The sequence below is a fragment of the Plectrocnemia conspersa genome, unplaced genomic scaffold (genome assembly GCF_051122295.1).
Source record: "Plectrocnemia conspersa isolate PC_06_02 unplaced genomic scaffold, ASM5112229v1 ptg000012l, whole genome shotgun sequence".
NCBI classification, from domain to species: domain Eukaryota; kingdom Metazoa; phylum Arthropoda; class Insecta; order Trichoptera; family Polycentropodidae; genus Plectrocnemia; species Plectrocnemia conspersa.
Window position 1 is genome coordinate 30,477,662 of NW_028277176.1, and position 22,669 is coordinate 30,500,330.

General features: G+C 30.9%; 1 protein-coding gene and 1 long non-coding RNA gene across 7 annotated transcripts in view; both read right to left on the reverse strand.

Moving 5' to 3' along the window:
- The window catches only part of sdt (MAGUK p55 family member stardust), a 155,582-nt gene that overhangs the window by 117,332 nt on the left and 15,581 nt on the right, over positions 1-22,669 (reverse strand). The window lies entirely within an intron of this gene.
- Positions 11,967-14,150, reverse strand: LOC148228945 (uncharacterized). The gene is made up of 2 exons (XR_015811557.1): positions 12,442-14,150; positions 11,967-12,314 (listed from the first exon to the last, which is right to left on the reverse strand). It is a non-coding gene; the product is annotated as an uncharacterized LOC148228945 (long non-coding RNA).

Here is a 22,669-nt window from a genome sequence, read left to right on the forward strand (position 1 = left end):
TCCGCGTAACGTGATAGAGTCGTAGCAACTTTGTGATTGTACTGTGCATCAATTTGAAATCATAGAAACTGATGCCAAAATTCATTGTCAATTGACGTCATAAACAGAATTTCAAGCAAAAATATGTACCATTCACGATGATAAATAGCCATCCGTTGTCAATGATAAACTGAAAAATCGTTTTAATTGACGTTTGCAAGTGATAAACATTCTTTCAATGAGTTCTGTTGAAATTTATTGCCACTTTTTTATGTTTATGACGATGAAGTTAATAGTTGGTAAACTACGACCCGCTGCCTATTTGAAATATTAATCGTACTCTTAAAGCAGAGTGGAGTGCTAATTATTTTGATATCAAATTATATGATTTGTGCGATGATGTTTGTATTAAAAGAATACAATAAACGTCACTCGACACCATATTCATAACGATCAAAACGGATTTTTTATCACAATGCATTTTGCTACGTAAATAAAATGAGGCTGTAACTTAGTATTATTTATTAACTAATAAATAAAGCCATTTACTGTTGGTAAATTAATAAAATCGTGTATGATTGTAGCAGCATTACTTCAATTTATCAGGCTTTCAGTGAGAACAGTGTTGAGCACATTGCGAGTAACATCAATAGGCAATTAAATCAAAGGTTTTCGAAAGAATTTATTTGGTTTAAATGTTCTGACCAACGCTCGCTCGCACCTATCCTGTTTAAATTTAAAAAAAGTATTGATGTATCAAAACGTTGTTGGCCGCTTTCGTAACCGTTAGGGCCAAACCATTGTCAATCTCGGTAATGTAACGCAGCGGACATGACCATTGCTTTTTATTTCGTGCGTTGTGCTTCTGAATTTAGCTAAACAACGATAGTTGAATGTTTGATTGGAATGTTATAATATTTTCCAAACCATGCTCCTTTCTATAATACATCCACGTATTTAATTCATTACAAAACATAAGTTTCGATGTGAAATAACTTGCAAAAAAGTATAGCTTTATCATAGCGACTATTTATAAAGATACCGACATTTATAATTAATTTACATTTATCACAATAAGTTTCATGTATTAAGCGTAAATCAAACAAACATTTACATAACGCTCACGTTGAGCTTAATTCGCCAGGATTGCGCTAATAACTCCCAACAGACATTCCGATGAATAACAATCCTAATAGACTGATTTTCGCAACTGACCAACCTAAAGCCTGCAAAACTCGTCTGGCTTTTGTGCCATTGTTGCCAGACAACAATCGACAATCAAAATCGGTTTAGTCACGTTAAAGCATTCCGCGATATAATTATTCGTGAGTTTACCTGTTGCACGGAAGCATAGGCACACCGATAATGGCACTAATAGTTCATAGCTCAGATTGCTCTGATTTCGAACGAAATAATTGGCATTTGAACGCAATTACGGCGACGAACCACGTTCAAGGGAATGGCATAATGTAAACATTGATTTTATGGTCTATCGTGCGTCGGAATTGCTTTGTTGGCACGCAGACTATAGGGAAGAGCGTGCGTGAAAACTCAACGTAAAAATAGCTGAATATGATTAAGAAAACCATGTGTTGCTATGTAGTTAAAAGAACTATATAATTATATAAAAGAATAATAAAAAAATACAACAACTAATTTTCCATCCTCCGTTCTTGAAATATTTTATAATGATAAGGAATAACTTTTCCGTTATCAAATCGATTCAGTTATTATTATATTAAAAACTAACTTACTGCCAAATAAATATCTAACTAGATATTTATTTGGCAGTAACAAAGAGTCTGTTTCCACCCTAAATCTTCTCATTGACCAGTTAATCGAGAACTTAAAGGGCGTTGGACTTCCACTAATTATTAAAGGGTATATAAGCTAAAACATTTACGCATGGAACTATCACCAGAAACACACTTTAAATGAACAAGAATTTAGTTGAACTCGTGCCAAGCGGAGCTACGTCGAATCGACCATGACAGCTCTTCAAAACACGATAAAACTTAAAATAAATTTAAAGGCCATTTTGAAAAATAATAGTTAAAATATTATAGATTTATATCTATACATTTATATTGTATTTTTCCTTCAAAATAATAATTCAAACACTGGAATACATATGTCCACAAATAGGTATTTTTCTTAATCTCAAAAACTCGCTAACGAATAAATTCAACTTTGATATGAACGAGTTAATGGAAGCTCACTTATACATTTACAAATGAAGACTTAATTGTTTTATAATTTATACTTTAAAACAGAAAATATATGTGTCTGTCACATGAACGCCTCCCAAACGTGACTTTGGCACATGTCACTCTGGCTGCAAAGTCTACTGTACATATTATTTTTTACTTTGAAATTGAAAGTTGAAATTTGAGCTGAACAGCGATGTGCTGAATGAAGGCCGATCACTTGCTATACTGCAATATGTGACAATTAAACCGCTGAAGAAACTGAACAGAGACGTGCTGATGCCCAATTACGTGCTACTGCAATACGTAAAGACAATATACTTAAAATATTATAAATGCTTCATTCAAATAAATTTGTAATAACAGAATAAATATTGACTTTGAAACCGGAGCTAGTAGATTAATAAAACACAAATTTAAATTATACTGATAATGAACTTATTGCTAAGACTTGCTCGGTCAAGAATGTGAATAAAGCTTTCATGCATCATGGAAGAATGTGATCTCAATGAAGAGCGAATATTTCAGAAATAAAATGCAATTAAAAAGGACACAGCATTTTATTGAGACAATATATTAAAGTGAATTGACAAATTTTTAAAATAAAAAACCGAATAGATAAAAATTTAAAAAACACTATTCTTAGTTATTTTATATTACTCTATTTTGATACATTATATTTCCATTCACATTTCAGGAACCAATTTGGTACGAAAGTCTAGTAAGACCGCTTGTGTATATCTATGTAGATAAATTGCAGTGATTTTTTTTATAAGTTGCCTTCAATGTATTTCTAAAATACTGTTTCCAAATAATAATATTAACATTCAACTAAAAATAAACAAAACTAACACCACCCACAACATACGATACGGCATGTGAATTAAAACGCGTGCACATATCGCATTACGCGTGCATTATGTCCCCTCGACGTCGACGCCGACGGGTCGATTCCCGTGCATGTGTACAAAAATAAATTTTATATGTTTACCCCATCGAGCGAATATTCTCAACCCCATGGCGTCGCGCCACCACCCTTTGTCGGTTGATATACAAAATGATAAAAAATATAACTTCCAGGCTCGTTCGTCGGCGGATGGCTTCGCAATAAACCATAAACACGGTGTGCCGATTTTCATTCACAAAATCGCGGCGCACCTGTTCTCCGCTACAATGGCACAGGGCGTTCCGAAAGTATGTGCCCAACCCCCTGATGAATATCGCCAATATGTCGTCTCGCATTTTGAAGTAAAAATTGGGTCGAAATTGTTATATTGTTATTTATGAATCGAGTGATACATGACACATGTAAAAAAAACGTTAAGCGTGAATTCATTTTTATTTTTGAATAATTATTTATTTATTTAACAGATCATCCCAATGCGGCCCAATGATTAACAATGTTGTTACAATATACAAAAAATAATATATAGTAAAAAACATGAAACGAATCGGACCAGCTCCTTTTAGCTGACATTAAATATATCGATGTGCAATACCAGCGTTGTATGACCTGATTTTAACGGGCATCAGAAGATGACGCGATCTTGATTCTCTAAGACATTCCGGAATCCAAAATTAAAATTCCTCAAGAATAGTTCGATTGTCAAGAGCACTATTCAGTAATTTGAATAAATTCTTAACGACATGCAAGGTTCTGCCAGAACTCAGCGAATCGTATCCGAACGCTGCAAAAAAAAGCGCTGAGATACAAGAACGGATAATATCCGCATATAACCTTTTTTTTGTTCAAGAAAGAGTATTTGTTTATTCGGGGACTCCAAATTATAGATCACTATTCAAGAATGCTACTAACTAAGGTGTCATAGAGAACGCGAATATCTGATGGATCGTCAAAGTGAAACGCGTTCCTCACAACGCCTAGCATCTTCAATTGCTCTCAAAAAATATTCTGAGATCTTTATTTAAAGTTTCTCTAGTCAAAACCTACCTATCGAGATTTTAAAAATATTCTGATAGATACAGAAAAAGATCGGGTAAATGACACAATATGGCACTTTCCGACACTTAATGGCAAACGGTTAACGAAAGCCCATCTCCATAGAGAATCTAAATCACTATAGAGAGTAGGAGTCCACAGCAGATCAAATGCATTAAAACAAACTTAAATCAGTGGCATACAAAATAAAATGAAGCTTCTATCTGCCGTTTTTATAACATTAATAAACATCCTGAAGAGCAGACAGAGCTTAATTTAGAAAATTTTTGTCGATCACTCTATAAAATATTCATTGAGAAAAAAAATTATAATTTATTACTGTTTTTAAAAATCAGTTCATAAAAAAATATTGTATGATATTTTTTTAAATATGTAACGATTATTTATTATTTTTTAAATTATATACTTTACATAAAATAAAACATTGATTAGCAAAGTAGTTTTATTAATTTTAGCTATGGAAATAGACCATCCAGCTTTTTTAAATGAAGAGTACTGATCCTAAAGTTTTGGCAATCTTTGTTTGTATTATGTTGTGAACCCTGTTTAAGGGTTAGTAAGTTTATGGAAAGATATGATTATTTTATTATCTAAAAATGATATTCTGAAATGTACGAAACACGATGTCCCACATTCATTTTTATGTGATCAACATTTTTTTTTATTTTTATAAACACATTCAGGTCACTAAAAAAATAATTTTCATACAAGAGTTGTGAGTTACACAAAAAATAATATCATTCAGTAAGATGACAGATTTTAGCCTAATGCGTTACAACATGATCAATACCTACATAAAAGTAGTGGAACAGCAGACTGAAATCAAAGGATTTAAGCCCAGGTCTTAGTCACTGTATATTGTACTTAGAACTAGTTTTATTATTTTCCATGACACTTTTGCGAAAATTCATAAACACACTTTGTGAGAAAATTATTTAACTTACAAGTTGCGAGTTAAATAATTTTTTTACAAGTGAGTTTGACTAATAATAAAGCAAGGTTTCAAACACAAAGCGCTATAGTCGTGTCAAATAATAAACAGACGAAGAGCCTCGAAGTTGTGAAAATGTCTATCTCTGAGTCTCTCTGGTCTCTGGTTCCTAGTGATGTGACAAAGTGTCAGTTGTTGCAGCTCAGACAAATGAGAAAGAAGGAAAGTTTAGAACTAATCGAATTTTTGCTTAACTTTGCCTTCAGAACATCTCTTGGCAAGAACTTAAGTGGCTTTTGCGGGTGACCATCTGATAATTACAAATAATACCAACAAAAAGACTTGTTTAATGCATTTTTTCTAGAATTATTGGTTCAAAGCTTATGAATTTAAAAATTTATAAATTTAGCTTTCAAGTTAAAAAATAAAAAATAAATTATTATCATTAAAATTGTAAAAATTATATATAAAAAGTTAAATAAATTAATAAAATAAATACAGATATTGTTTAAAACGTGTGCTATTTATGAATACAGTGAGAAATAAATTATGCAAAAAATATGTTGCTAACACTTCGCGGTCTGCTGATTATTAGCTGAATTAAACGTGTGTAATAAATCGTGAAGAATTATGCGTAGTGTAAGAGATTGAAAAGTGCGTCATTGGACCGCGAAGGGTTAATGGAATAATTGTGGACTGTCAGTGCGTTAACGGTGCGTGCCATGTCAAAATTTAATTACTTTAAAAATGAATAATGTAAATAATACATAAAGAAACTAGTAACAAGTGTGACCTAATTCCAATAACTATGTCAATTAGATTTTATTATACTGAAATACATATGTCACTGCGTCGATAGAAGCTGTAGAAGCGCCGCTTCTTAAATTATTATTTATATAAATAATTTAATTACCGGTAAACATGTTTATTTATTCGATGATATTTTAACTAAAGATCGATTGTAATAGTTCAATCTTTATTGAGACACCATACTGAAATCAAAGTATAGTGAAATATATTTTATTAACTATAAACTTTTATTACAGTTTTCGATCAATAGATGTCACTATACATGACCTAGATATTCATCTGTGAGATTATGAAAATCTAAGAAAACCTAATCGGTGATGATCGATCGGAATTTTAGTTTTATAATAATAACAGATACAATTTAATTAAAAAAATATTAAAGTTAATAAGTGATTCGAACCCAAGACACTTAAAAGTAGTTTTATTATTTACCATGATACTTTTACCAAAATTCATAAACACCCTCTCAAAAATGCACGCGCATAACGTAGTAATTTTATTCAGGGCGCAGAACGTAAACATAAACGCACATCGATAAAACAAGCATGACGTGGCAACATTTTACGATCGCATTACAACGTGAACTGCCAAAATATTACGATGTTACACACACAAACATGTCTGAAACACACTGTAGTGGTACATTTCCAGAACGATGAAAAGATATACGCGCTCATCGAAAATAATCATGCAAAAACCCGATTGATCGATTGTCATGCAAATTAAAATGTTACAGCCGACACACGTCATTCGATCATTGAATGACAATTAATATAGTACATACACATGTGTATAAGAGTGCCTTTACCACATGTTTATACGGAGGCAGTACCGCGAAAAGAATTGAACAATAAATGACATTGAATGCGCTTATGGCGGATCGTCGGATGACAATCGTTTGAATCATGCGATGAGTTGCGGTTGAGTTATCGTAGATTATCGCAATAAATGTATTAAATTTATTGGAAATATTATTTTATATTATAATATACGTAAAATGTTGTAGCTTCGTTGCGTTTGTAAGCGTATCAGAGTTTGTGCAATCGTGGTTACAATGAAATATATAGGGCCGGTTTGGGATTGTGCAATCGATTGTACCGCAAACGTACGAGGAAATGAGTAATGATCGGTTAATGTGCGGATGAAATACCCTTCAAACTTAGCCATGATAAATGTGTCGGTATAGCCCTTATACCGATATTATTAGTAACTTTATATTTTTTGCTACTGAATGATAGAAAATAATAAAAATAACATTTTATTGTTATTTTTATTCTCTCTCCATGTTGTCTATTGAAACAATATTCACAATAATACCGGTATTATCGAGAGAAAAACAATCAATACCGGTATTGACAGTTTTTCTTTTTATTATTTTAATTATTTGACCGAAAAAATATTTCGAGTACCGCTCGCATGATTCACCATGTTTATTGATTAGTAAAACCAAAGCATTCGAATACCCCGGCAACTATTGTATCGATATATTACATATTTTTTTACAAATAAGTTTAATTAAACCTCTTCCATTAATTATAAAAAAACTACTTCTAAAATACGGGAGCTAAATATTTCTAGTTTTAGAATAATAAATCTAGGACAACATCGCCTTTGAAATTTTTATACCAGGGGCTAAAGCACCACTCGCCAATTTATTCTAATAAAATATATTACTTATTACTTTTTATCAACTACGATTCTACGGAAAAACTGTAAATCTGTTTGTTTAATGTGTGTTTTATTTATATTATTTTATTTGAATTATTGCACATTTAATATATATTTTAGATATCGCAATTATATTTATTTTTGAAACATTGATCTCGTACATATATTTATTTCTATTCATGTTAAAAGTAACATTAATTAAATTTGAGTCATAAATAATATAAAATAAAAAATACGTCAATACTGCATAACCCTTTTAGTCCCAGACGAAATTGGTCTAACATATGTATTTTTTAAATAAATTATGTTATATATGTATATGTGTTTTAAGAATTTTGAAACTATTTTTTGTGTACTCTCAATGATGTAAAGTAATAATATTTATTTGTTACAAGAATAAAAAAATAAAATTACATATATCACACGAAAGATATACTGTACAAGCGGCCCTCGACTTTTGCACAATTCGCTATTTCGCACATTTAAAAAAAAATTTTTTTAATTATAAACATGAGTGAGAAATGGAAAACTTCAGTGTTGATACGAACAAAAAGAAATCAAGGACTCATAAACTTTGATGAAATGAAAACATCTTGGTCATCATGGATCGATGACCGACATCAAAAAGATGTCCCTCTGAGGATTTCAATTATTCAAGCAAAAGTTCTTAGTTCGCACAAAAATTGAAAGGATAAATTAAAAAAAAGATTTTAACACGGTTTTTCAAGCAAGTAACGGTTGGTTTTACAATTTTAAAATGAGGTATTCTTTTCATAATATTAAATTTACTGGAGAATCGGCTGAAGCGGATAAAGATGCTGCAAAAGAATTTATTTTCCAAATATCTAAAATAGAAGATGGAGAATATTCCTCTAGCCAAATATTTAATGTAGACGAGACCGGTTTATTTTGAAAAACTCTTTAACAATGAAAAATATGAATGAAGTCTTCACGCATCTAGACAAATTTTTAAATATTATGGAAGATTATAATCCTAATGGAGAACGCATATCTCAAGTGCGTAGGGCGATCAATAAAGACATAGCATGTTATAAAATACTATATGAAGAAAAGAAAAAGAAAAGTGGAAAACAGTTAACCCTTGATAACTTTTCAAAGGAAACACCCGTAAACCCCATTTAAACATGTCTCTTAAACGCCTCTTAAACATATTATATTTACTTGATAAATAAATATTTTAAAATACACACAATTTCAAATTTTTTTACTTCCCTCTACTTTCAAACATTCAACATTCGCACACATTTTCAGGAACCAATTATGTGCGAAAGTCAAGGGCCACCTATATATGTATGTATATATAAAAACTAAAACTTTGCCTAAATTCTACTAAAATATAAACCAATAATCGTAACCAAAAAAATATTAGCTGGTAAATTTAAATTTAGAAAAAAGCTACATAATTAGAAAATTAGATCTGCCGATGATTCACACATCTCTCAAGCATTATCTGTGAAATTTGGCACAAATTCTTTAAAATATATTGCATTTAAATCAAAATCAACTAGAAATAATTGCAAAGAAATAAAAAATATTTTGCAAATCCCGTGTGTTCTTAAGCACTGACGTCCTGACCGGAACGACAAGAATAAGGGACGCGATCGCGATTTTCTAGGACACGCAAAATCCGCAGCCGAAAGTCACCGAGCATTGCCGAGTTGTCAAAACTGCCCTTGAGTAACTTAAAAAGTACTTCATTGATTAGACTCTACACAGAATTGTATTCCAACACTCACTAGGATGATTTGAATAGACTCCGAAATATACATCGTTAAGATAAAGCCTTTAACTTTGTGAGAAAGGCAAGATTATTAGCAGGCCGGCCGAGAGGGGGGGGGATAAATTAATGGGACCCGTTCTCCTTTAAGGATTAAATTATCTAGCAAGTGCTAGTAAAATTATATGATTTCAACTTTTCTATATGTAATAATATACACATTTACATACGTATCATTATTTATTTACATACGATGTATAAATGTTACAGTGAATGTGTATTTTTTGGTAAAGCTATATTTTCACCAGTAAAATCCAAATACATTTTCACCAGTAAATATACATTTCTATTAGTGAAAATATAATTTAACTCATATGCTACTATAAAATGTCTATGAAACTCAATTAAACAGTTAAGAAACGTCCATTTGCTGTTCAAACCCAAACCTAACCTAATGAAAGTTCTAAAGCTAATTATAGTTTTAGAACTTTAATTAGTTCAATTAGTCCAAAATACAAACTAAGCTCTCGGGAAAAAATAAGCGGAAAAATAAGTACAGACAGATATTGAATATCACATATTGCTTCACAGTTTGTCTGCATTTCGATATTACAGTATGTTTTAAAAATATGACAACTATCCTTACCGATATTACTATGGACTTCTCATATTAGAGGGATGATCAAAGTATTTTAAAACTGAATTTTGTTTAATAGGTGAGCGCAAAAAACAATTGTCCCTTCTCAGAAGTCAAAAATCCACGGCAAAAGCAATAAAATCATGTCGGTGCCGTCGCAATGGGAACGCTTGGTAACAAGCTTCCTTTTCCTGGCTTAAAATGTTAAGATGGTTTATTTATCTAATTATTTAAAAGGTAACTGATAAAAATATTTTTCAACAACAATAGTTTTAGAATGCAAAAAAACTGTCTTTACGTTCTACTAAGTAACAAAAGTTTCATTTAAATGAAGCATTTGAAACAGTTGTAGAATGTTATTGTTACGTATGATATTTGTTTTTTTATGACATCGAACTATGTTTTTCGACGTTTTTTATCGAACATTTCATTGAGTGCCTTAGCGGGTTCATTGATTCAATTGCGTTGAATCCGCGATAGAACCGCAGTTGAAATATTAGGTTAGCTTTAGTTTGCCAGTCATGAAATGTTTATAGCTAGACTCTATATAGAATTAAATATTCCTTATTCGAATATTCGTATTTTTTTTTAATTTATAAAATTACATAAAACGGACTAATAAACTTATATGCACATATATAATTCGTAATAATAACAAAAAAATTTAGAAATTACTCATATTTCCGAGTTTATATTGTGCTGCTGTGGACTTTCTCAATGGCTAGTATTGAATTTTTTATCTCTTTTAAATAAATTATAGTTTTAACTCTGTCCTTAGAAATTTATTACGGTAATATTTTTATGAGAATTCCGAGCAACACATTGCTGACAATAAAGCTCACATTAATAACAACTAAATGAGTATTTTTGGCAGAAGGTATAATTAAAATTAAACTTGTACTGGTTTAAAGCTTAAATTTCTTTTTTATAAATATAATTCACAAACAATTAACAAGGTATCTATTTTCATAATTATGAACTCATGTAATAATTCGTTAAAATCAAATGTAAAATAAAGCGATTGTAACACATTAAATTCAAGTAAACTTTAAGAATATAATCAATGTTTTTTTTACAATGTTACTCTATTGTGTTGAATCAAATAGATAATTGAATTGGAGGTTAGCATTAGTTTGCCAGTCACGAAAGGTGGTAAAAGTCACAAATGCTTCTAAGGCTTATCGTTTATCATAAACCTAAATCACTTGAAATAATAAATCATTTAAATAATGGTATCACTGCAATGGTATACATATATTTTAATGATTAAGAAGTAGTGTGGTTTTGAATTTTTTCACTAAATCTAACATTTTTTAAATAAAATTAAATATTTTGTGGGAGTCGATTTATTTGGCCAAAAGTGGTTATCAGAAAAAAAATTTGTAGTATTTTTTTTCTATAGAATATTTTTAGCGTATACTATTTTTAACAAGCAATAATTTAAGCAATACTCGTGAGAGCAATTCTCAATAATTTAAGCAATAGTAAACATAATGATACTTGTTGTCCAGTTGAGAAGTGCGCCGAATCCAAGACAATGCCATTCAAGCGTTATGCTTGCACTACACTCTCTGGAAGTTGTCCAAACCAAAGTTTAACTGAAGTCGGCCGAGGTCGCCGACTTCCGACGGCGGCCGTGAATGACGTCCGCACGGCGGCTGCTGTCATGTACAGCTGGCATATTTGCGCGCGATCAAAAAATATGCCAAATAATCACAATTCTTAAATTGTCATTTTATTAAAATTACGCTACTGATAATTATAAAAGTTTGTGTGGGCACTCACCAATACAATATCAGTGAAAACGTTTCGGTCGTAAATATTCAATTTACGCAAAATATTTGTCGGCTTTTGCAAAATGCAATAAGGCATAAAAATGATACTTCTGAATACGAACACCACATCTGTGACTATCCTAGAATTTGTCGCCATCAATTCTAAATAAGAATTCGTTATGGTGTGACATTTATATAAACCGATCTAGGAAAATATATAAGGATATTCGAAACGATTTTTTTAACAAGATCTAGTATCACTAATTATTTAATTTTATATGAAAAAAAATATAATAACGATATCTGTTAGAAGAATATACTATCAACAATATAATTAGTCCCTTTTGGTACCCTAAAATATTCAAAGATATCAGTAAGAGTCTGTTGAAGTCCTCGATAAGCATGTGGTATTACAACTTGCCCACGTGACCACGATGCCGTGCTCGTCATGCGTGTTGATCATAGGACGCCTACGCGCATACTGAAATTGAACCGAGTTACTCGTTCTATCTCAGTTTGCGAAACACCATATCATTATCTCGTCACTTAACACGCGAGAGAGAGAAAGGAGAAGTATCTCACCGCTCGCGCTCGAAAGAGCAGCTCCGACTTCGGTCCGTTTGCCGACAATGTTCGGAAGCGCTCGAAGCTGGCCAAATCAACTGAATTACCTCCCGTTCTCGGTAACCTCGGACAACTTCCGAGAGATTTTAGAGCGGGCAGAACCTAACTCGACCGAAGTAACCCACTATATTCTCTGTCCTTGGCTAAGCTTGGCCAACTTCCAGAGAGTGTAGGGCAGGCATTATAGTATTAATTGCTTCTATAGTATAGTTTTCCATAAATTTGAAACACTTAAAATCATTTGAATAATAGATCGTTTTTATAAGGAACATATATTTACAGAGATATATTTTTGCTCCGATACACTTTCGCTGTGTTTGTGTGTTACACTGTTCCGAAACAAAAAGATCATGTCTATTGCATTTATGAACATTAGAAGCATCAGTGGTCCCAGTTTGAAACCCTGCGGAACTTCAGTCGTTACCACAGCTTACGGTTTTTTTGTTATTAAATACATTCAAGATATTCTAATAGATTATTAGAGTATTTTCAATACGTAATATGTACGACCTAAGCTCGATTTTAATTATTCATCACGATATTCATCAGTGAGATTAAGAAAATCTAGGTAAATCTAATCTGTGATGATCAATCGGAATTATAATTATATAATAATCACTGATTCCGATCTTCCAGTTACGATAAAAATAAAAATAAACATTCGTATGGGAATCGAACCTAGGTCTTTCAGGTCAATAAGAGATCTTTCAGATCTGTTTAACTTCCAAATAACAGTCAGAAAAGTAGAGTCAATAGTCTTAGACACAAAAACATCTCCACCTTTATTAAGTTATTTATGAATCTATTACCGAGAGAATAAGAATTAGATACCGAAACCGCAAAACTCGGGACAATCGTGACATAAAATTCGCGTCGCTGCACTACACTAATCACCGCTCTAACGACCTTTCGTGATGCTGCTTCTTCCACTGTATACCTACAAAAACGCTCATTTAAGCAGCAAAAACGCTTTTGACAGCAACGGCCAAGGATAAAAAAAACGACCTCAGTGCTTCGTTCCGAATTGCGGTCATCTGTACAGAAGCGTTTTTCTCCACCGATATGCCTAGCCTTAAATAATCGATACGGACACGCTTATAACGGCGGTGTCCATTAGCACACAACATGTCTTCCAGCAAGTCTTCCGTGTCTTTCGTGGCATACATATGCATTGCTGGCATTGTTTGTCAGTCAATTTGGCGCGTATGCAAGTTGATACGGCTTCCGATGGTAGCATTGTGCTCTGTGTTATCATAAACTCACGTGAGTTATTATTATTACAGGTCAGTGACCGCTTTTAGTGTTATCGAGAGGAAATTTTCGATTTGTCACGTGACTCGGTCAGTGGTTGATTGATGTTAAACGAGAAAATGCTATAACCATAATTTTCATCTTAATGGAAGGCTATCATGATACGATTCTGCGCGTGAATGTATGTGTTTATATATTTTTTCATTGCGAAAATTGCAAAATTTTTCAGTTGATTTATAAGGTATGTAATGCTAAATGGAACGATTATTTTGATGACTGAGTAGTTAATGAAATAATCCTTTTTTATGACAATCACTAGCTAATATTTTGTGCAATGAATTCATATATATTTAGTTAATTGTCAAAGCGTATTTTGCTTTAGAGGCTAAACACAACATATCAATGGTTCCAGATTTAATGAACACCTTCAAGTAAGTAATAACCACCATACTGAAAGTCTGGGAATCGGTGACATATATTTTAATAATTATAAATTATTAAGTGTAATATAATTTATAACCAAACAGATGGGGCCGGTTATTTTTATAATACAGGCGGACCTCGACTTTCAAACGTTCGACTTTCGCACAATTCGCTATTTCGCACATTTAAAAAAAAAACATTTTTTTAAATTTCATTTTTTTTTTTACATTATAAACATTTTTGAGAAACGGAAAAACTTCAGTGTTGATACGAACAAAAAGAAATCCAGGACTCATAAACTTCACACGATTCGAGACAAAGATGGAAATTATTAGACGTTCTGACAGCGGTGAATCTTTTGCTTCAATCGGTCTACGATATGTTCAATTTTGCAAAAGAAAAATATAATTAAGGAACACGTTCAAAATTGTGGAAATTAAAGATATATTTCCTCAATCTTTAAAGATATGTTTCTAAAAAAACACGGCAAAAAAAACATGGATGAAATGAAAAAATCTTTGTCATCATGGATCGATGACCGACATCAAAAAGATGTCCCTCTGAGTATTTTAATTATTTAAGCAAAAGCTCTTAGTTTGCACAAAAATTGGAATAATAGATAAAAAAAATATTTTAACACGGTTTTTCAAACAAGTAACGGTTGGTTTTACAACTTTAAGATGAGGTATTCTTTTCATAATATTAAATTTACTGGAGAATCGGCTGATGCGGTTAAAGATGCTGCAAAATAATTTATTTCCTAATTATTAAAAATGATTGAAGATGGAGAATATTCCTCTAGCCAAATATATAATGGAGATGAGACAGGTTTATTTTGGAAAACTCTTCAACAATGAAAAATGTTAATGAAGCCTTCACGCATCTTGACAAATTTTTAAATATTATGGAAGATTGTGATCCCAATTGAGAACGCATATCTTAAGTGCGTAGGGCGATCAATAAAGACATAGCATGTTATAAAATAATATATGAAGAAAAGAAAAAGAATAGTGGAAAACAATTAACCCTTGATAACTTTTCAAAGAAAACACCAGCAAACCCCACTTAAACATGTCTCTTAAGCGCCTCTTAAACATATTATATTTACTTGATAAATAAATATTTTAAAATTCACACAATTTCAAATTTTTTTTACTTCCTTCTACTTTCACACATTTTCAGGAACCAATTATGTGCAAAAGTCGAGAGCCGCCTGTAGTCCATTTTTTTATAAATAAAAATTGCCGGGGCTCGAACCCGCATCTTCAGAGTTACTAGTCCGAGACGTCACGAACTACGCTATTCCGTCCTTAAATATATAAATGAGTATAACAAAAATATTTGAATCTAGGCCTGCTGGCGGTTTTCACCACGCGCTTTTAACCCTTGATTAGTATGGGCGTACATGTACGCCCATACTAATCAAAAAAATTAAAAAAATTGTATCGATTTTATACATAACTATATGTTTAACTTAGAGCTAAGAATTTAAATTTAAAATAATTCAATATATTCAAGAATTTAAAGTATTATTTTTATACAATGTATTGTGGGAAAATTATTTAAGCAAAAAATAAAAAAACTTCTATGAAAGCAAATAATCTCGCGCGTCGCACTCAATTCTTTGCTTTCTTATTAGCTTAATAAAAATCGACCGAGTAACTGATTATTTACCTAAACTATTTTAATTAGTTCACTTTATATAAAACCATGACAATATAAAAGTAGTCATCGCGTTCCATACATTTTTAAATATTATTAATATATAATAATTACTCACTATAAAAACATCGCTTTGTACAATATAACAAAAATTTACTTAACACTAAATAAATTCCTGTTTTATTATCAAAAAAATAAATTAAGCGAAGAAATTATATTTTTGGAAAATGTAATATAAGTGGCTGCGCACCGAAAAAATTATAATGAACAAGACAATATTATCATACGTCATGAAAAAAAATACTTTTTTCCTTTAATGACAAAAACCAATTTGCACGCACACCAAATTTTTTTTTATTATTTTTAATACAGTACTTCGAATCTTAACTGTGACTTAATTATTATTATACATTGAAAATATGTATTATGTTAGTCAAATGAATAATTCATATATTCTTTTTTAATTTTCTCACATTTTAAAACTTCTCACGACGACCTAAAATACTGCCTATTTCATACGTTTTAATAATTAGTCTAATCTATGCGTTTAATATTAATTACTAAGAACAGTATATATATATATATTAAATAAAAGCTCATTCTGTGGCATTACTCGTCATTATGCACTTAACACATGTTCATCTTCAACACATTTTTTTAATAGTAAATACACAAATATACGCACGTATGCTATAAAGACACGCACGCCTACACTCTTAAACGGCATACCGTAACAAAACAGAAGATTATGTTTTTATCTCGCCAATAGGCAAGAAGCGATTCTGGTCGGTGAATCGCAATCTCTTATAAAAACTGTGAGTTACGTGTTCCAGGTGAGTTCAACTTCCTGACCGTAGTATAGATTTGAGCCATAGTTACCACAGAAGTACGTTTCCAACGGTACCGTATATTAGTATATAATACACGTATCATATATCGCTTTCATGTTATCGGAATTTTTTGGTGTATACATTTTATCCCATTACAAACGGATTTAGACTCCCTGAAATTTGTTACGGTCTATCGAACACGCGAGATTGCTCCTACTACAGCCTCGAGGCAAAATCGAAAAATATAATCCAAACTACGCAAGATGACGAAGTCTTTCGAGAATATTTTTCCACTAAGGAGGATCGTATGTAAATATGTTACCATATAAACTTTTATTTTCAGTATGTATTAAAATTCCAATAATTGGATATAAATTTAATGGGATTCCTTCGCTTTATTACATTAAAAGTAATTGCATACTTTTGCTTTCGCATAACGACTTTTTACGGTGCAATCCAAAACTCCATTTTTGCCAATTTGCAGTTATAAAAGCGTCACGCTTAATAAATCTCGCATTATAAGTTAAATCCAAAATAGCATCGACCTCAACCGAAAACGTATTATATTATGTTGATGTTTTTTTTTCATATTTATTCACAAAAAGAGCTATTAGTTCCGGATGGTTTTCTGAAAAAGTGATATAGTGGGTTTCACTATCAGGAGCGATTTACTATGAACGGATTCAAAGTAATGAACCAAAAATAAACCGTAATATAACAAAATTATATGGTAGAATAGTACTTGAAATTGCTGTATTTTGATAGATGACGTATTGTGAAAAGATAAATGGTTTATTTATGAAGAATTGCGGCAACATTATAAGTGAAGAAATACAAATTAAACCGCAAGGTAATTTCTCTATATTTGTCACAAAAAAATACATATTTTTTATAACCAAATAAAAAATTAATTAATGGGCTTTTAAAATGTTGATGTTCTAGGATGATTAATAGCATATGTACACTAATACGATAACAATAAATATCAAATGACTCAAGGTTATAATCACAACGCGAAAAGTTAAGCCAGCAGGACAAAACTCAGTAGTGAGTATAGAATAAACAAAGTTAAAACGCAGAAGTGCGAAGTTGGTCGTTTCCGTTACATCCTTTCATGTAGCTTTAGTTGTAAAATAACTAATGTTAAAATTTCAATTAATTTGTGAGGATTTTGAAACAAATAATCAATATGAAATATATTAATTAAAGAAATAGAATATATAAATTATAAAATTAGTCCATACAATGAAAAGGGTAAAAACTGTATTACGGTAAAATAAAAAAAAAATGTAAAAATATTTTTAACTGAATTTAATTTTAATTGAACACCCTTAATGCAAAAATAGCTACATGCCGAAATATCGGCCATTGTACATATTTAAAGAAACATTGTAACAGAGCTCATATGTTACGTTGGAAAAATAATTCTATTGCAGTACTAAAAAAAGGGTTCCTTGCCTGTATTTTACAGGCGCGTACGGTGCTATACATTCCCTTTCGCTCGCTCGCTCGCGTATTAAGTAACGAGAGCGAGTGAGAGATAAGAGTGTGCGGAACGCATGTAACGCACGCCCTTGTCTCTCACTCACTCTCGTTACTCATCGGACCTACTTTATAATCATACTGGCTCACTATAAATTACAAAGTTTTTCGTAGTTTCATCAATTGTTTCCTAAAGCTTGTTTTCAATATTTTTATAAAATATATATACTATCCATTTTTATTATTTAACACATAATGAATAATACTGGAAATAAAAAAAAAAACAGTACATATACTAAATAAAATCGTCTAGCATAAAAAGGTTTAATATGCTAATTTAGAACACACAATTTATTATGTATATAATGTACCAAAATCAGGGACAATTTTGAGTATTTTAAAAATGCAAAAATACAATTAATATCTAAAATATCAGACCTTACATTACAAATATACAATATTAACCACTAATTATTTTACAGTCAATTAAATTTTTTTTGCACTAATTGATTAAATAAAAAAGTATTGGTAAAAACCGAGAAAAAATTATATACTAATATAATATAATTCGAACATTCAAATACTTTATACATTTTTTATTCAATATCCGAATAGTTAAAAACAATTAATAATTGAGAACCTAGACGAAAGGAAGTTCATCCAAGCTTTCACTAAATGAAGCTACATTAACTATCGGCATAGACGAAAAGAACTAAGACAGCAGCCCAATCCTAAAAACCTGTGACATTTACTTAATATATATGTACATCCATTTGGAATTTGCTTCCGTCAAAAACTTCATTAAGAATAAGTGAAGATACATCAACCATAGACATACATGGGGAAAAACGCAGCCGCTTCCCTCTTCATGTCAACGCTGGTTGGGGTACGACGTCTGGAATTCAGAGTTTAAATCAAGCTTTGAAGACAACTGAATTTTTCAGACGCAGACTAGGCTATCAGAACTTTACTTATACAACCGTTAGTGAACGTGACTCAAAATTGCTTACATATTAACTTTTCCTTATATAAAAACTAGCATAATACATATGTATATAATAAACTAATCTTGATAACTTGTGGCAAAAATGATTATGATTGTGATCATCAAACGAGTATAGGACGAATGCTCATTAACAATCGCGTTTTTCTACTCATATACAACACAGATTATTTCCTAGAATTTCTGACAGCCCTGCATCTACCTCAGCTTCCAACGAACGAGCCGTTAACCTTGAGAGCGCCGCATTTTTGAGCCCGAATGCCTTCAAAATTACGAATGCCATCACTCTGGAGTCGCGGAAATGGAAACCCACTTTGATTTGCACTTTCCAAATGGCTCGTTTTTTGCTAAGCGAACGTCACGTTCCACCGGTTGAATGAAATACACAAAACAACAACAAAAAAAACACAAGTGTCATCTTCGCACGTCGTTGCGGATAATGAGTCTAGCCAGTCATCAAAAAACAATAATCCGAAAGTACTTTTGGTCGTTCGCTGTTGCACAATTGATTTTTAGCGCCTTTCCAATTGGCAACGCGTTACGTTACCGGTAATTGCGATTACCTCGAATTTGCGATTGCGGAACGAGGGAAGCGAGAGAGAAATTGCTATCGAACCATTCGCTTTTGACGAGAAAAATTACTATATCGGTACAACGACAAAGCATAAAAAACAACCGCTGAAAACTCGGAGAGAGGCGAGCCAACGTTGCTAGATGGATCCTCGCGTGTTGGATCGCTATGATTAATGCAATTATGGAACAATGTTGCATTTTAATCGAACTGTAAGTTTTTTGCATGATGCTGTTTTTTATTTAATAATTTTTGCGAACGATCTCTTCCGCTCACGACGCGGATAGAAATCCACATCCAGTTATGTGGCTAACGGTTTACTTTTACGTTGAACTCGTATACGTACACGTTCATACAGTGGAACTCGCTTATATTGTGGATCAAATCGAGGAACGAAGAGATGAGCAGAGAGTCAGAGACTTTTGAGCGATAGAATCATAATTAAGAAATAAACAAGTTAACAATTATAGTGTCATTCAAAACTTGCCCATATAAGGCTGATACAACTTCAGTTGCCAAACATTTTTTATAATAAAATGTTCGATTAATAAAAAATCTTTGAATTTGTGTGTTTTTCTTCTGAAAAGATTTCTGATTATATTCTAAATATTTAAACAAACAAAACACAAAGTTGAGGTTATCTTCGGAATTTTTTTATTAATCGAACATTTGATGTTATAAATTTTTGAAACTGAAATTGGATCACCCTTATGACGATTTTCAGCGAAAACGCTAATATTAAAATAGTGACATTGCGACTTAAAGTTAACCAAAAGAGAAACATTCATCTCTCATGACAAATACTTATGCATATTTTTTGCCAAGGTGAGTTGTATTAAACAAAAAAACAAAATGTTAAAAGTGAATTATAGTATAGAAGAATACAATATATCAATTGTACAAGTCGATGACTTGACACTTTAAAATCATAAATACTTTTAGAAGTAGAAACTCATATCCGATATTCGACCGTTTCGTAACTTTTCGTTATTCAAATATTTGTCCAACTATTCGTTTTTCATAGATGGACCATAATACACAGCGGAACCGTGCCTTTTTTTATTAAAAAAAATAATCTTTTTATCTATATGATATTTATAACAGTCATGGCCATAACAACCTTTAACCAAGAAAAATAATAGTAAAGAAAATATTCTTTGTAACTGCCGAAATTACACATATTTCCCAGTTAATATGCAGCTGTGGAGTTTTTTAATGAATTTATTTTTTTATCAATTTTAAATCAATATTAAATAGTAATATTTTTATGAGAATAACAAGTTGCAGTCTTTTCGAAAGCTGGTGTAATTAAAATTTAGCTATGTACTGATTTAAATTATAAAACATTTCATGTTCTACTTTTGAGCAATGAAGAATATTATTTTAAAATACATTTTTTTTCAAGATTTTAGACACCGCCATTGCAACTTTAAAAGATTGTTGTGATTTGTTTAGAAAAACACATGCTTTGAAATATAAATACAGATAAACTTATGAATGGGAAAGAACTTTCAAAAGAATGTATGGAGTTGGAAATCCTTGGAAAAAATCAGAAGAAGCAAAGGATTTGCTTAACCAAAACAGATACCTCAACCATTTACATTTGAGTGAAGAAATGTCTGTTGATGATATTTTAGATTTTTAAACTAAAATAAACTAACGGTTTTATTATAAAATTTGTTTATTGCTAGCGTTAAAAAGTTTTACTAAATTAAAGTTAATAAAAAATAATTTAAGATAGTCTATGTAGGATATGTCTTATTAATTGTAGAATATGTTTTTGAGGAATTCGATATAGAAAGACTAATTACAGATTTTGCTATAATGAAAGTCAGAAAAATATTAATTTAACAAAAAATACGGGCTTTATGCCAAAATTTAAGACCTAACCCTATATTTATAATTGTTTGACATTCATTATCTTACAGACTTCGTATAACTCTATTGTATAATAATTGTAATTAAATTTTATTTGCATTGTACTCGTTTACTAAGTATATGTTATTTTTAATTATATGTTTTCATTTAATATCCTTTTAATTGTTCTACTTTATTATTGTTTTTTATAGTAGTATCTATATCATAATTGTTTAATTATAAGTAATAATCATAACGATTCAATAAAAAAAAATATACATAACAAAATAAAAAGTGCAATAAAAATAGATTTTTTAATCATATGGGAGGACTGAAAAACAAAATGGCCTAAGGGCGTCACAATCTTGATGAAAGTAATCTGATTACACTAGTTTACAACATTTCTTACGTAAAACCGCTCACTGAATCCAAAAATGAAGTTAAAAATTAAGAAGGTAAAACAATTTATTGCCAATTTTGGATATTTTTTTACAATATTTAAGAAAATAATTGAATTATCTGTGAATTAAATAAAAACATAATTGGGAAAAATAAACTATTTTTTTTAAATTTTATTTCAATGCAGTTTCTATTTCTATACGATTTTCTTTAGATACACCTTTATGTATGATTTTTACCAACGAAGTTATGAATATCCTAGTTTTTTGATTTGTCACCATTTCGCAACATAGTGACATATTTTATTATTTACTGGGCTAAGTGTAGATAATTACCGAGATAAAACCGAAATGGCTCAAGGGCGTCACAACCCTCATGTCAACCCGTGTAATAGTTATTTTACTACACTAGCTTACAGAAATTTTGACAAACATGTAAAACCCCTCGATGAAACCGATAATGAAACATTAGGAAAGTGTAACATTTTTCGAGATATTGATATTCCTAGTTCTCGATTTTTTTATTATGAAAAAATATGTTTTTATTTAAATACAAAAATCAATAGTTCTTGCATTTTAATAAACATGCAAAATATTATTGCGTATAATGATATTTATATAAATTTCAAATGGTATTAAAAATGACTTTAGATTGATTTGTTTTACTTTATTATTTTTTATTTTATTTTCAGATTCAGCTCGCAATTTTACATATGAAATAAGTGTTAAATTTAATGGGCCAAATTTTTTTTTTAATTTTTAAACTAGTGTTATTTTCACAGGCACACAGGAGTTGAAGTTTTTTTATTTGTACATCAGAAAAGTAGGACAAAGTAATAATTAAGTTAAAATTAAAATTAACT